Source organism: Ursus arctos, unplaced genomic scaffold, assembly GCF_023065955.2.
Source record: "Ursus arctos isolate Adak ecotype North America unplaced genomic scaffold, UrsArc2.0 scaffold_11, whole genome shotgun sequence".
In the NCBI taxonomy this organism is placed as follows: Eukaryota; Metazoa; Chordata; class Mammalia; order Carnivora; family Ursidae; genus Ursus; species Ursus arctos.
This window is the reverse complement of record NW_026622775.1, coordinates 62,051,486-62,064,593: the sequence shown is the minus strand read 5'-3', so window position 1 is coordinate 62,064,593 and position 13,108 is coordinate 62,051,486. Positions and strand designations below refer to the sequence as shown.

General features: G+C 35.1%; 1 protein-coding gene across 1 annotated transcript in view; it reads right to left on the bottom strand.

The window, feature by feature from the left end:
* Positions 1-13,108, bottom strand: part of XKR6 (XK related 6) — a 306,339-nt gene that overhangs the window by 247,463 nt on the left and 45,768 nt on the right. The gene's annotated exons all lie outside the window — the stretch shown is intronic.

Genomic DNA, 13,108 nt, shown 5'->3' with positions numbered 1-13,108 from the left:
ATTCCTACCAACAGTGCACAAGAGTTCCCTTTTCTATACATCTGTGTCAGCACCAGTTATTCTCTTGACTTTTTAATAATAGCCATTCTAACAGGTGTTAAGGTAGCATCTCACTGTGGTTTTGATTTGCATTTCCCTGATGATTAGTGATGTTGAGCATCTTTTCAAGCATTTGTTGGCCATCTGTATGTTTTCTTTGGAAAAATGTCGATTCAGATCTTTTGTCCATTTTTAAAATAGGATTGTTTGTTTTGCTACGTAGTTCTTTATATGTTTTGGATATATCAGATATATGATTTGCAAATACTTCTTCCCATCCAATAGGTTGCCTTTTCACTCTATTGATGGTTTCCTTTGCTGTCCAGAAGCTTTTAAGTTTGATGTAGCCCCACTTGTTTATTTTTGCTTTTACTTTTGGTGTCAAGATTCAAAAACTTATAGCCAAGACCCATGTCAAAGAGGTCTTAATAAGGAGCTAATTTTTAAATATTAGCTTTAGTTAGATCATAAAATTTAACTATGTTTCTAAGCAATTTTGCCTTTCCATATCATAAATTTAAAAGAAAACTCAATGTTTTCCATCATGCCTTCTATTCCAACTACCACTCTCTTCCTTATATCTTATTTACATCTTTCAAGTAAATTTCAATTCCTCAATCCACGCACACCATTTCCACATAGAAATCTAAAGAGGTATAATCTGGATTAAGAGCCTAAAAGAAACAGAAAGAGGGAATAGTTGTACTGTCTGTGTAACAAACACAAAGAAAGCTATAGAAAATGAAAGACACGGAGTAAAACAAGATCACATAAATACTCAATTCAATACAATGTCAAGTCTTTGGAATTCTTTTAAAATTGAAATTATAGCTACCAACAAGGATTATGACAGCAGAAAAGAAGTCTCTGGGAGAAAGAATCTCCAAAAGGGTACTCTGTTAGAGAACGAGCATTATTTCCTAGCACTGTTGATCTAGCAAGCCCTATCTTCTCTACATTCTAACTAATACAGTGACTCTTGAAATTCAAAACTGCTGGGCCCCACCTCCAGAGATTCTGGGTCAGTAGGTCTGAGGTAAGGCCCCAGAATCTGCGTATCTAACAAGCATCCAGGTGATGGGATACTGCTAGTGCCAGGACCACACTTTGGAAAGCACTGATCTTAACATAACCCAGTAATCTACTATGGACACTAGATATCTTCAAAGTCAAAGTCAATGTATCATAGCCCAAGTGGTGGTTCCGGAGCTACTGTCTAAGCTTTCTACAGTCTATAATAATTTCCTCTCAACTAAACCTCTTATTCAAACCTCTCTGTCATACCTGCTAATCACCCAGTCTTCAACTTTGCCTTTATGCTGTTTTCCTTTCCTATATATACTTCCTGGTAGACTTCTATTAGTCTCTGCCACTTAAACTTTTCTGTCATGTGATGTATAAGGGGGGGGGGGGGAAGCCTTCCAATGGAAATGCCAGAATTAAATGCCCTGAGGACAAAAAGTCTGCTTGAGTCAGATTAAAGAGATTCAAGTTAAAAAGAAGGGTTAGAAGTAAATTTACACATTTTTGAGATCAAAAACCTCTGTAAGGAAAATGAGGAAAAGAAATTCCTTTGACATCTAATGTTATAATGAAGGGAAATACTGAACTGCAAGTTATATTGGAAACATATAATTGGCTTTAAAAATAAGCACACAAGGGAGAGTGTGCAAACAAGTACCAGGAATTGAAATTTAAATGCGTATTTATTAAAAGCTTTATTGCTTTTAGGCATCAGAATAAAGTATTATCATTGCTATGTTTGTAACCCGGTAGGACCACATTCTGACAGATTATAAAAATATGGTGCCAGCTTCATACAGAGCACCTCTCTGTGCGGCAAGCTGGTGGTGGACTGGAGTAATCAATCATGATTCTGAACTCTGGACCTAAACTCAGACCCTTGGACCAACGTGACCATTATCCCTAAGATTCCCTTCCTGGAGAAAGGGCAAAAACTGAGGATGTTTTGGGAAAGTACAAGGCTGAGAACTGACCCTGAGCAGGAGGGAATGGAGCTTCCCTTAGAACTCTCCAGGGAGTAAAGAGGAACAAATGCTAATACATTACAGGCTAAGATTCAGTGTAGGCCCGAGTCCTGGAAGAACTGTGTGCCTAAGAATGGCCCAACCTTCAATGGGAAAAGCATTACCGATAGGGCTATGGCTCTCCTTTGTGTAAATAGGGAGGGAGCTGAGATACCCTTTGCCCAAGCCCTTCCAGTCCTCAGTAGTCTGATTCCTTTTAAAATCAAAGTTATTTCCCACAGAAATGTCAGGTCTCACAATTGTCCTGCACCCAAAACACAGTTAACTCTATGCCTTACCTCACATCATATACCTTGTCAGATCACGTCATCTTCCATTTTAAAATCTAGCAATGACTTCCCCTCACTGACAGAACAAAATCTAATTACTTGGACTTTCCCTATGTGGCCATTAATGATCTGGCCTCCCACCTTTTTGCCCTGATCATCTATCAAAAATCCTCATTCTCAAATCACCTGTACTTCCCCAAAAGCATCCTTTAGGCTCATACCTCTGTACCTCTGCACAATCTACTGTTCTATATAAACGTCCTTCATCACCACTCCCCCAGTTTCTGAGTGTAAGGGTAAGAACTTATACCCAACACTCAAAACAGGCAAGCAGTTCTTCCTTTATGATGCCTTCCTTATCCACCAGCCCTGAGATGGCTCAAGTGTCCCCAAGCACCTTCCCCATGCTTTTATTTTTTTTCAAATAGCCTAAGTATATTGTCTGTAACTAAGTTTGTTTACACTATCTAATGAATATGTACAAAGAATAATGCTGCGGTTTTTGGTTAGATTTAAGTCAAAGACATTAATTAATAAGGAATCTCTGAATATGAATCTTCTAGAAATTTCTCTAAGCCATCTGATCAGAACACCTGTCTCTATTACCTTACTGTAGAAGGTACTGGCATACATCTGAATTAAACTCAGAATATTTCAAAATAAGCTCTAAATAATAAAACTATTCTATATTCAAACAAAAACAATTTTCATAGAACTTTCCTTTCCAGAAACAATAAAGGAAATAAGGCATTCTGTAAAATGTGGTCCTGAACAAACAATATGTGAAAAACAAATGTATACTTAACTTCTACCTCCTCAAAACAGATGAGCAGAAAAGATACACTTGTGGCAACCAGAAAGTTATAAGGTCTTTCAAATCATATAAAATGGACCTGCAGAAACATTTTAAGTGTTCTCAGGATACAAAGTTGGAGCTGAAATGTGGTATCAGTCCAGCTGCAGAAAGCATACAGGAGCCATACCTCCAGGTCAAACCTAGTACCCAGATATGCAAGAAAGTTTCAGGACATGTACCTTGCTTGCCTTGTCCCATATTGTCACATATTCTGATCATGTGTGAATTTCACAAAAGATTCAGATTGCTCAGCTAGTTGGGTACTAAGGATCTGCTCATACTCCTCCCAAATTTTATCTTCAGAGTCTTTTAAGAGACACCCACATATTACTCCAACTTGTCGGAGGGTGAAGGTGGGCTGGTCCTTCTTCAACCAGGAGTAACCTGGAGAACTAGGTGCTAGGGATGCTGACTTTCCGAAGTACCCCACACTTCTTTCATAGAGCTTGCCACAATGTGTGTTATAGTTTTCCCGGATTTACCCCTGTCCTGCACCTTCCCCACTGCCAATATCTTAAGTGTCCTGAAGAAAGGATTTGTGTCTTATCTTGGCCAACATAAGCAAAAATTAAGCCATCTGCAACTATTAAATACAAGTAATGATAAAGAAAAATGGGTAGCCTCAGATACTGTTAGACAATTTGGCAACAACTATTGTCAGTGAAAAAAATATACACCCATTTAACCCATTTCTGTATCCCAGGCACAATAGCAGGCATTCAATGTGCACTGTGGGTCTGTGTGGAATAATATCCTAGCCACTAATGTTTTCATTTGTCAGATTTTTATGGAGTTAAAACAGAGAATTTGCACCTGAGATATTTTTTTTTTAAGATTTTATTTATTTATTTGAGAGAGAGAGCACTAAGGGGGGGGGCCTCAAGAACAAGACTGGGGTGGGAGGGGCAGAGGGAAAGGGACAAGCAGATTCCCCGCTCATCAGGGAACCTGCTCTGGGGCTCAATCCCAGGGTTCTGGGATCACGACCTGAGCTGAAGGCAGATGCTTAACCGCTTAACCCACTGAGTCACCCAGGTGCCCCGCACCTGGAATATTTTTATATTTTTTGAGAAGAGGATTCCATGGTCCTTTTCACTGTGAGTGTGAATGCAAATTGGTACAATTTTCTAGGAAGGCTATTTGAATATATGGGTCCTTCCTCGGCTTACAATGGTATTATCTCCTGATAAACCCACTGTAAACTAAAAATATGGTTAAATTGAAAATGCGAATCATCTGCACAAAAAACACAAAAAGGAGCACTGTGAGGGGAAAAACAATCTAAACTAATCTTCACTCTTAAGTGTTGGAAAAAACTAACTTCACAGAAAAATGAGCAACATAAAATACTGAAATCAGATCCCACACAAAATTATAAGGAAAAGATGTTAAACAGCAAATACTCCACAATGAAAGCACGCATAATTAATTAAAGCCAGATAAAAGATATTAAGATGAGACGAGACATGAAAGAATGTAAGTCGGAATTTTTTTTTAATTCAGAAAAGAGTTGGTAAAACTCAAGTTAAAATAACAAAAGAAAACACCAGTTTAGGAAAGAACATTATTGTGAAGCGCAGCTTGGCTCAGTTGGAAGAGTACGAGACTCTCGATCTTGGAGTCTTGAGTTCAAGCCCCCATGCTGCATACAGAGATTACTTAAAAATAAATCAAATAAATAATTTTTAAAAAAGAAATGAAGATTATTTTAGAAGAGGAGAGCAAATAAACACAAACATGCTTTAAGAGAAATAGATAAGAGGAGAAAATTTTTTAAATAAAAGGAAATGAAGGGATAAAAAGGATACAATAGAAAATAACAAATATTAAAGATGGGCAAGATACCTAACAGAAAATAGAGGAGTCTCTGACTAAAAACAAAATGCAATTGAACTGAATACTGAAAATAAATGTGAAAACATTTTCTTGAAATAAAAAATGTGAAGCTACATACTTAAAGAACATACCATATATTTGAGACTTCCAATATTGATAACCAACCCTAGACATATTCTAAAAAAAATTATTAGACTCTAAAGAAAAAGTCCTTTGGACTTCTAGGCAAAAGAAATGTGATTTACAGAGTTAAATATCATTGGACATTGCCAGCAATATTTTGTGCCAGAAGAAAACAGAAATGTATGTAAGATACTTAGAAAGAAAATGCAAGATCCAGCAAAAGTAACCTTAAAGTATCAATGTTGTATGGTGACTAACATAATATAATAAAAAAAACATTAAAAAAAAAAGTATCAATGTGACACTATGCAATAACCCTAGATAAGCTGTTCTCAACTTCTGAGGAATCTACTAGAGAATAAGTTCAGAATATTAAAATGATTACAAAGTCATTTATGAAGACTGATATAAGCTAACTATATAGTTACTTGAAAAACAAAGATTAGTTAAAAGAGAGGGATTATAATACTAAATGCCTTTAGAATATATTGACACAACTATTAGAAACAATTGGAAGAATGGGGAGAGTATATGCAAAAAAATAAAAAATAAGAAAACAAAAAAACAACTATGTTCTATTTTGATTCTACAAGAGAAATAAAAGTCCGTATCTCTAGAGCCCTTTCTTATTCATACACTAGAATACTGACAGCTAGGTTTCATACTAGAAAGATGGGGAGAAAGAAAAAAGAAAACAAAAAATAGTACCAGTAAAGTTTCCCAAACTAAAGATGAGTTTCTTTGCTAAAAAGGCCATGAACCAGAACAAAGGATGAGAAGATCCACATTAAGGTACACTGGTATGAAATTTGTAGAGGACATGATCATCTACAAAGAAACTCCCATCAAATCTACCGAAAAGGCCACTAAAACTAATAAGTCAATATAAAATAATCAACTGTATTTCTATAAACCAACAATGAACAATCAGAAATTGAAATTAAGAACACAATACCATTAACAATAGTGTCAGAAAATATGAACCACGTCAGGATAAATCTGACAAAAGACACACAAGAACTTTACACTGAAAGCTACAAAAAATGCTGAGAGAAATTAAAGATTCCTAAATAAATGGGGAGATGTGCCATGTTCATGGATCAGAAGGTTCAATATTGTTAAGATTTCAATTCCTCCCAAACTGATCTAGAAATTCAATACAATCTCAATCAAAATCCTCACACGCTGTTTTGTAGAAATTTAGGAACTGGACTCTAAAATGCATATGAAAATGTAAAGAACCATGAAGAGCCAAAAACAACTTTGAAAATTTTTCCTTTCAGGCCTTACAATATTTGAGAACTTGACTTCAGGATTAATTTTAAAAGTTATAATAATCATGATTATACTGGAATTAAATTTTTTAAAAAATTACACTAATCAAGACTGTGGTATTGGCATCAAGATACACACAGAAAAATCCTTGGAACAGAACAGAGCTCAGAAATAGACTCATACTTTTATGGTCAACTGATTTTCAACAGAAGTGCAAAGCAAAGTCAGTAAAGAAAGAATAACCTTTTCAACAAATGGTACTAGAACAACTGGATATTCAGATGTGGAAAAAAAGAACTGATAAATACTTCATATCACATACAAAAAGTAACTTAAAACAGATCATAGACCTAAATGTAAAACCAAAAACTATAAAACTTCTAGAAGAAAACAAAGGAGAGAATCTTTGTGTTCTTCGGTTTGGCAAAGATCTCTAAAATAGGACATCAAAAGCACAATTCATTAAAGAAAAAGTTAATAAAATGCCATTTCATCAAAATTAAAAACTCCCTCACCAGAAGATGCTGTTAGAAGAATGAAAAGACAAGTCAAAGATTGGGAGAAAATATTTTCAAAGCATGCACCCAATAAAGACCTTATATCCAAAATAAAGATTTCTCAATAAGAAACCAAACAACCCAACTTTAAAATGGGCATGAAATGTGAACACACACTTTGCCAAAGATATATGGATGGCAATAAGCCCATGAAAATACGCCCAACATCATTAGTCAATAGGAAAATGCAAACTGAAACCCCAATGAAATACCATTGTACACCTATTAGAAAGGCTAAAATTATACACCTTATCATACCAAGTGTTGGCAAGTGTTATGGGCTTAACTGCCCCACCCCCAAATTTCATATATTGAAACTCTAATCCCCCAATACCTTGGAGGGTAGCCATATTTGGAGATAGGGCCTTTAAAGAGACAATTAAATTAAAATGCGGTTAGGGTGAGCCCTAATCCAATCTGACTGGTGTCCTTAGGAGGAAATTTGGACCTAAGAAAAAAGAATGTGAAGAAGCAGCAAGAGAGCAGCCATCTACAAGCGAAGGAGAAAAGACTCAGGTGAACCCAACTCTGCCCACACCTTGATCTTACACTCCAGAACTATGAGAAAATAAATTCCTGTTGTTTAAGCCACCCAGTGGGTGGTATCTTGTTATGGCAGCCCTAGCAAACTGATACAGCAAAGAAATGAAGCAACTATAATTTTCATACTACTGATGGAAATGTCAAATGGTATAACTGCTTTGGAAATCAGTAACCGTACCTTAAAACCATAAACATATACCTACCATATGATCTAACCATTCCACTCTTGGGTGTTTACCCAAAAGAAAGGCAAAAAATACACATATGTCCACACAAAGATTTATACACAAATGTTTATAGCATATTTAGGTGTAATAGTCCCAAACTAGAAATAACCCAAGTATCTATTAACAGATGAATGGATAGACAAACTAGTGTTTCCATAAAATGGAATACTTCTGGGCAATAAAAAGGAATGAACTATTACTACACATAACAACATAGGTGGATCTAAAAATAATTATACTGAGTAAAATATACCAAACAGAAAAAAAATCCATAGTGCATAATTTCATTAAAATAAAATTCTAGAAAAGGTAAACTACAGTGAAAGATAGCAGATCAGGGGGTCCCTGAGGACAGGGAGGGAAAACAATGAGGGGTTATAAAGATGCACAAGAAAACTTTGGGGGGTGATGAATATTTTGGGTTTAAAAAATTTTTTTTTCTTCCAAATTTTTATTTAAATTCTAGTTAGTTAACATATAGTATAATATTGGTTTCAGGAATAGAATTTAGTGATTCGTCACTTACATAGAACACCCAATGTTCATCCTAACAAGTGCCCTCCTTAATCCCACTCACCCATTTCAGCCAACCCCCACCCACTCCCTCCATCAACTCTCAGTTTGTTCTCTATCAAGTCTCTTATAGATTGCCTCCCCCCCTCTCTTCTCTTTTTTTCCCCCTTCCCACACATTCATCTGTTTGGTTTCCTGAATTGCACATGAGTGAAATCTTATGGTATTTGTCTTTTTCTGACTTAGCATAATACACTCTAGCTCTATCCATGTTGCTACAAATGGCAAGATTTCATTCCTTTTGGTGGCTGAGTAATATTCCACTGTATATACATATATACCACATCCTCTTTATCCATTCATAAGTGGATGGACATAGGCCCTTTCAGAATATTTTGGTTTTCTTGATAGTGGATCTCATGAGTGGGGATATGTATTTCAAAACATTACCAATTATATACTTCAAATGTTTGTAGTTTTCTGTAAGTCAACTGTATTTCAACAAAACTGTTAAAAAATTTAAATAGCACACATTTGAAACTACAAAGGAGAAACTGACAGAAAATCATCTGTCAAAAAAGGTTTCTAATAAACTTCTTTCAGGCCTTGAACAGAGTAGGTAAAAAACTAAAAATACAGAGAATATTAAGTTAGAACACGCAAGTGCATACTCACACATCTAACTCTACGTCGTGAAAAGAATTACACTCATTCAAGAATTCACAACGCTACACAAAAAGTGAACACATATTAGACTAGAGAATATCTTAACAAAACATTCTAATTACAATGCAACAAAACTAGAGATTTATGACAATAAAATAACAACCCAAAATTCACTAATCTATTAGAATTTAAAATACTCTCATAGATTAATATTAGGCCAAAGGGGAAATCAAAGATATAATTATAAATTATCTAGAAAATTATAATTAAAATGAAAACCATGTCAAAATCTGTGGGCCACTATTGAATCTGTTAACATAAGAAAGCTCACAGTTTAAATATCTATGTTATTAAGAATGAAAATAAATTAATAAGCATATAACATAAAGAAGTCAGAGAAAGAGTAACATGAATCTAGGAAATCAGAGAAGAGGAATAAATAACAATATCAACTGAAATCCACATAAGAGAACAAACACTATTATCTCTGATTAAAATTCAATATAACCTGGGGCGCCTGGATGGCACAGCGGTTAAGCGTCTGCCTTCAGCTCAGGGCGTGATCCCAGCGTTATGGGATCGAGCCCCACATCAGGCTCCTCCGCTATGAGCCTGCCTCTTCCTCTCCCACTCCCCCTGCTTGTGTTCCCTCTCTCGCTGGCTATCTCTATCTCTGTCGAATAAATAAATAAAATCTTTAAAAAAAAAAATTCAATATAACCTATGATGGGTGCCTGGGTGGCTCACTTGGTTAAGCGACTGCCTTTGGCTCAGGTCCCTGGGACCTGGCTCAGGGTTCTGGGATCAGGACGGGAGTTGGGCTCCCAGGGAGCCCGCTTCTCCCTCTCTTCCCTGCTCTCTATCTCTGTCGCTATCTCTGTCTCTCTCTCTCAAATAAATAAATAAAATCTTTAAAAAAATTAAATTCAATATAACCTATCAATCACTAATCAGCCTACTCAAAATTTAGAGAGAAACTTTATCAAAACTGAAAGTAGAAAAAAAAAACAGGAAAGTAAACAGAATTATAGGAGACTATTTTCTTAACTCAATGCTCATAAATCAGAGAATAAAGTCCAAGAATAAACAGTCAGCAAAACTAAATCAGGGAACAGTAAACTTAAATAGGTAATATTTAGTTCCTCATATGGAATTGAGAAAGCAAAAAGCTACATTCCAAAAATCAAGCCCAAATATTTCATCTGTGATCTTTTATACAAAGAATAAGTTGTTCTGAAGCTATTCAAATTGTTCCTGCAATCTGATAAAAGAAAATGTGCCAACTCCTTTTAGAAAGGAGACTAGGAATAATGAAATGCATAAAAACCACACACAGAAAGACATGTTAATCTCACGTATGAAAACTGAGGAATACTGAAAATAATATCCAATAGAAAGAACACAGCAAACACTGAAGAAATAATATACTTTTATCAGGATTTTTACATCAATTAGAAAATTAAAAAGAAAATATATTTACACTTTTACAAGCATAAAACAATGAAGTAAGAAATGTGGATGATTTCTAGAAGAAACTATAACTCAACTGGGGGAAGTAAAAGAAATGTCAGATTAACTGGAAAATCATTTCTTTCTCTGAACTGGAAGACTCAATACAACAAGTTGACAATTCACATCAATGTAATTTACAAATCAATAAAATTATAAACTTTAAAAATTATAAATTATAAAGTTAAAATAAAAATTTCAAAATATTTATTTTGTAAACTTCAAAATCATCCTAAAGTTCACTTTAACAAATAAAGAAGAATGACAAGGAAATTCTGAAATAAAAAGTACCAGATATCAATTCAAACATACAGGTTATATTAACATGGTATGGAGTTTTACACACCCAACTGAATGAGAAAATAAAACAACAATAGTAGATATTAGCAAGGATGTGAAGCAAACAGCTAGAGAGAGTGCAAACGGAAACAGCCACTTTATACAAAACTTTGTCAGTGCCTACAAGTGATCATAAGACAATATGCAAAGAGAACAAGAAGAAAGAAAACACCAAATAAAAATATAAGAGAATAACATGAGAGCTAAACCAACGTAAAAACATCAAAGTGGACCAAAGATACGTTAAAACAAACAAAACTATAACATAGCAATTCTACTCCCAACAGAAGTGCATACACCTGTTTATCAAAAGACAAATGCAAACATGTTTTGTAGCAGCATAATTCCGAATGTCCAAAACCTAGGACAACCCAAGTGCCCATCAATATTAGCACAGATAAGTAACCTGTACCCTTAGACAATGGAACACCATACAGCAATGAGAAAGAACAGTCTACAATTAGTACACACAACATGGTAGAATCTCAAAATCAATACTGAATTAAAGAAGTCAGACACCAGAGATTTGTATGATTCTGAATGATACCACTGATATAAAATTCACACAGGTAAAACTCTTCAATGGTGTTAGAAGTCAAGATCAATGTTCACCCTTGGGGCGGGGGTGGCGGGCAGGTAGGAAGAATAGTTTTACAGTCACTGTGGACTCTTCAGAGTATTTCTGTGGACCTGGTTTCTTAATCTTGGTGCTGGTCACATGGCAGTATTCATTTTGTCAAAATTCACTGAGCTAAAACTAAAAAAGACACAAACTAAGGACTACAAACTAATAAACACGTTTTGGCTATCAGATTAAAACACTGACAACAGGGGTGCCTGGGTGGCTCGGTCGGTTAGGCGTCCGCCTTTGGCTTGGATCATGGTCCTCCTGGGATCGAGCCCCGCATCTGGCTCCTTGCTCAGCGGGGAGTCTGCTTCTCCCTCTCCCTATGTTGCTCCCCCTGCTTGTGCTCTCTCTCTCAAATAAATAAATAAAATCTTAAAAATAAATAAATAAAACAATGACAATAGTTCCTTAAGGGAAATACAAATTCGTACCCATTTTGAGTATTTTTTATGTTTGCATTCTAGATCCAGAAATATTTATCCTACTAAGTACTAATACAAGTACAAAAGATAAATAATAACTATATATCACAAAGTTGACTGAAGAACTTTTTGCATTTCTACATATACTCTCTGTAGTCATAAAAAAATTAGAAACCAACTAAATATTTTCAATAAAAAACTGTTTTAACAAATTATGGCAAAAAGGAATGTACAACACAATGGAATCTATGTATACATTTAACATTAGCAGAACTATACAAACGGATATAGAAAGGCATGCAAGATGTTAACTAAAAATACCAATTTGTAAAATAATATATATAATATACTCCCCCATTCTTATAAAAGTGAATAAAAATAATGATTATGCAACAAACTTTTAATAGTGGTTATTTCTGTGAGGGTAAAGTTACGGGGAATCTTTGCTCTCTACATTCACATTTGGAATGGTTTCTATGCTTGAAATAAGCATGTATCAGGCTTTTGTAATCTGAAAAAAAATTAATAAGATGATAATATTTCAAGCACGTCTACGCTTTAAATCTTTTAAAAAACCCACTGCTGTATTACCCTTTATATAAAACCATTTGTAGAAAACACAAGGTGAAAGTAATTTGAATAGATAGGACGTCCTCCACCCCTACCCTCCAGTTTGGGTTATTTTCTGATTCCCATCTCACTTCTTAAATTGCAATATTATCTATCTGAAAAAAAGGCGAGCTGAACAAAATGATCACTTAAAATTCCTTCCAACCTTGAAATCCTTTATTTTTCCCCTTCCCTTTTCTTCTGTCTACCTCCTGTAACAGAACAATGTCATCTAATTCCACCCATGTAAACAAGATGTCCTATTTCCTAAAATCCCATGTTAAAAACTACAGCATTAATAGCAGAAACAACAGAGTAGTCTGGAAAGCATCATGAATTCAGATCAGACAAAACTAAGTCCTAGTTTCAGAAAACGTAGACCCAAGATCCATTTGATAATCTCTCAGCAAGTATTTTATTTCTATTTCTCTCAATCTTTTCAACACATCAATTCACATTCCTTTTTGCCTCACGTTTTCTCCCACTTTAAAAATACCATTATAAATCTGTCTTTAGAAGTGACTAACAGCTCCCATCACCAAGGGAAATAAGTATTAATAAGCCTGGACTAATGTATCATTTTGGCTCTATAAAAGGAAGTAATGGCATCATTCCCATAACTGGCTGGGAAGAAAAGAACAGTCCTGTT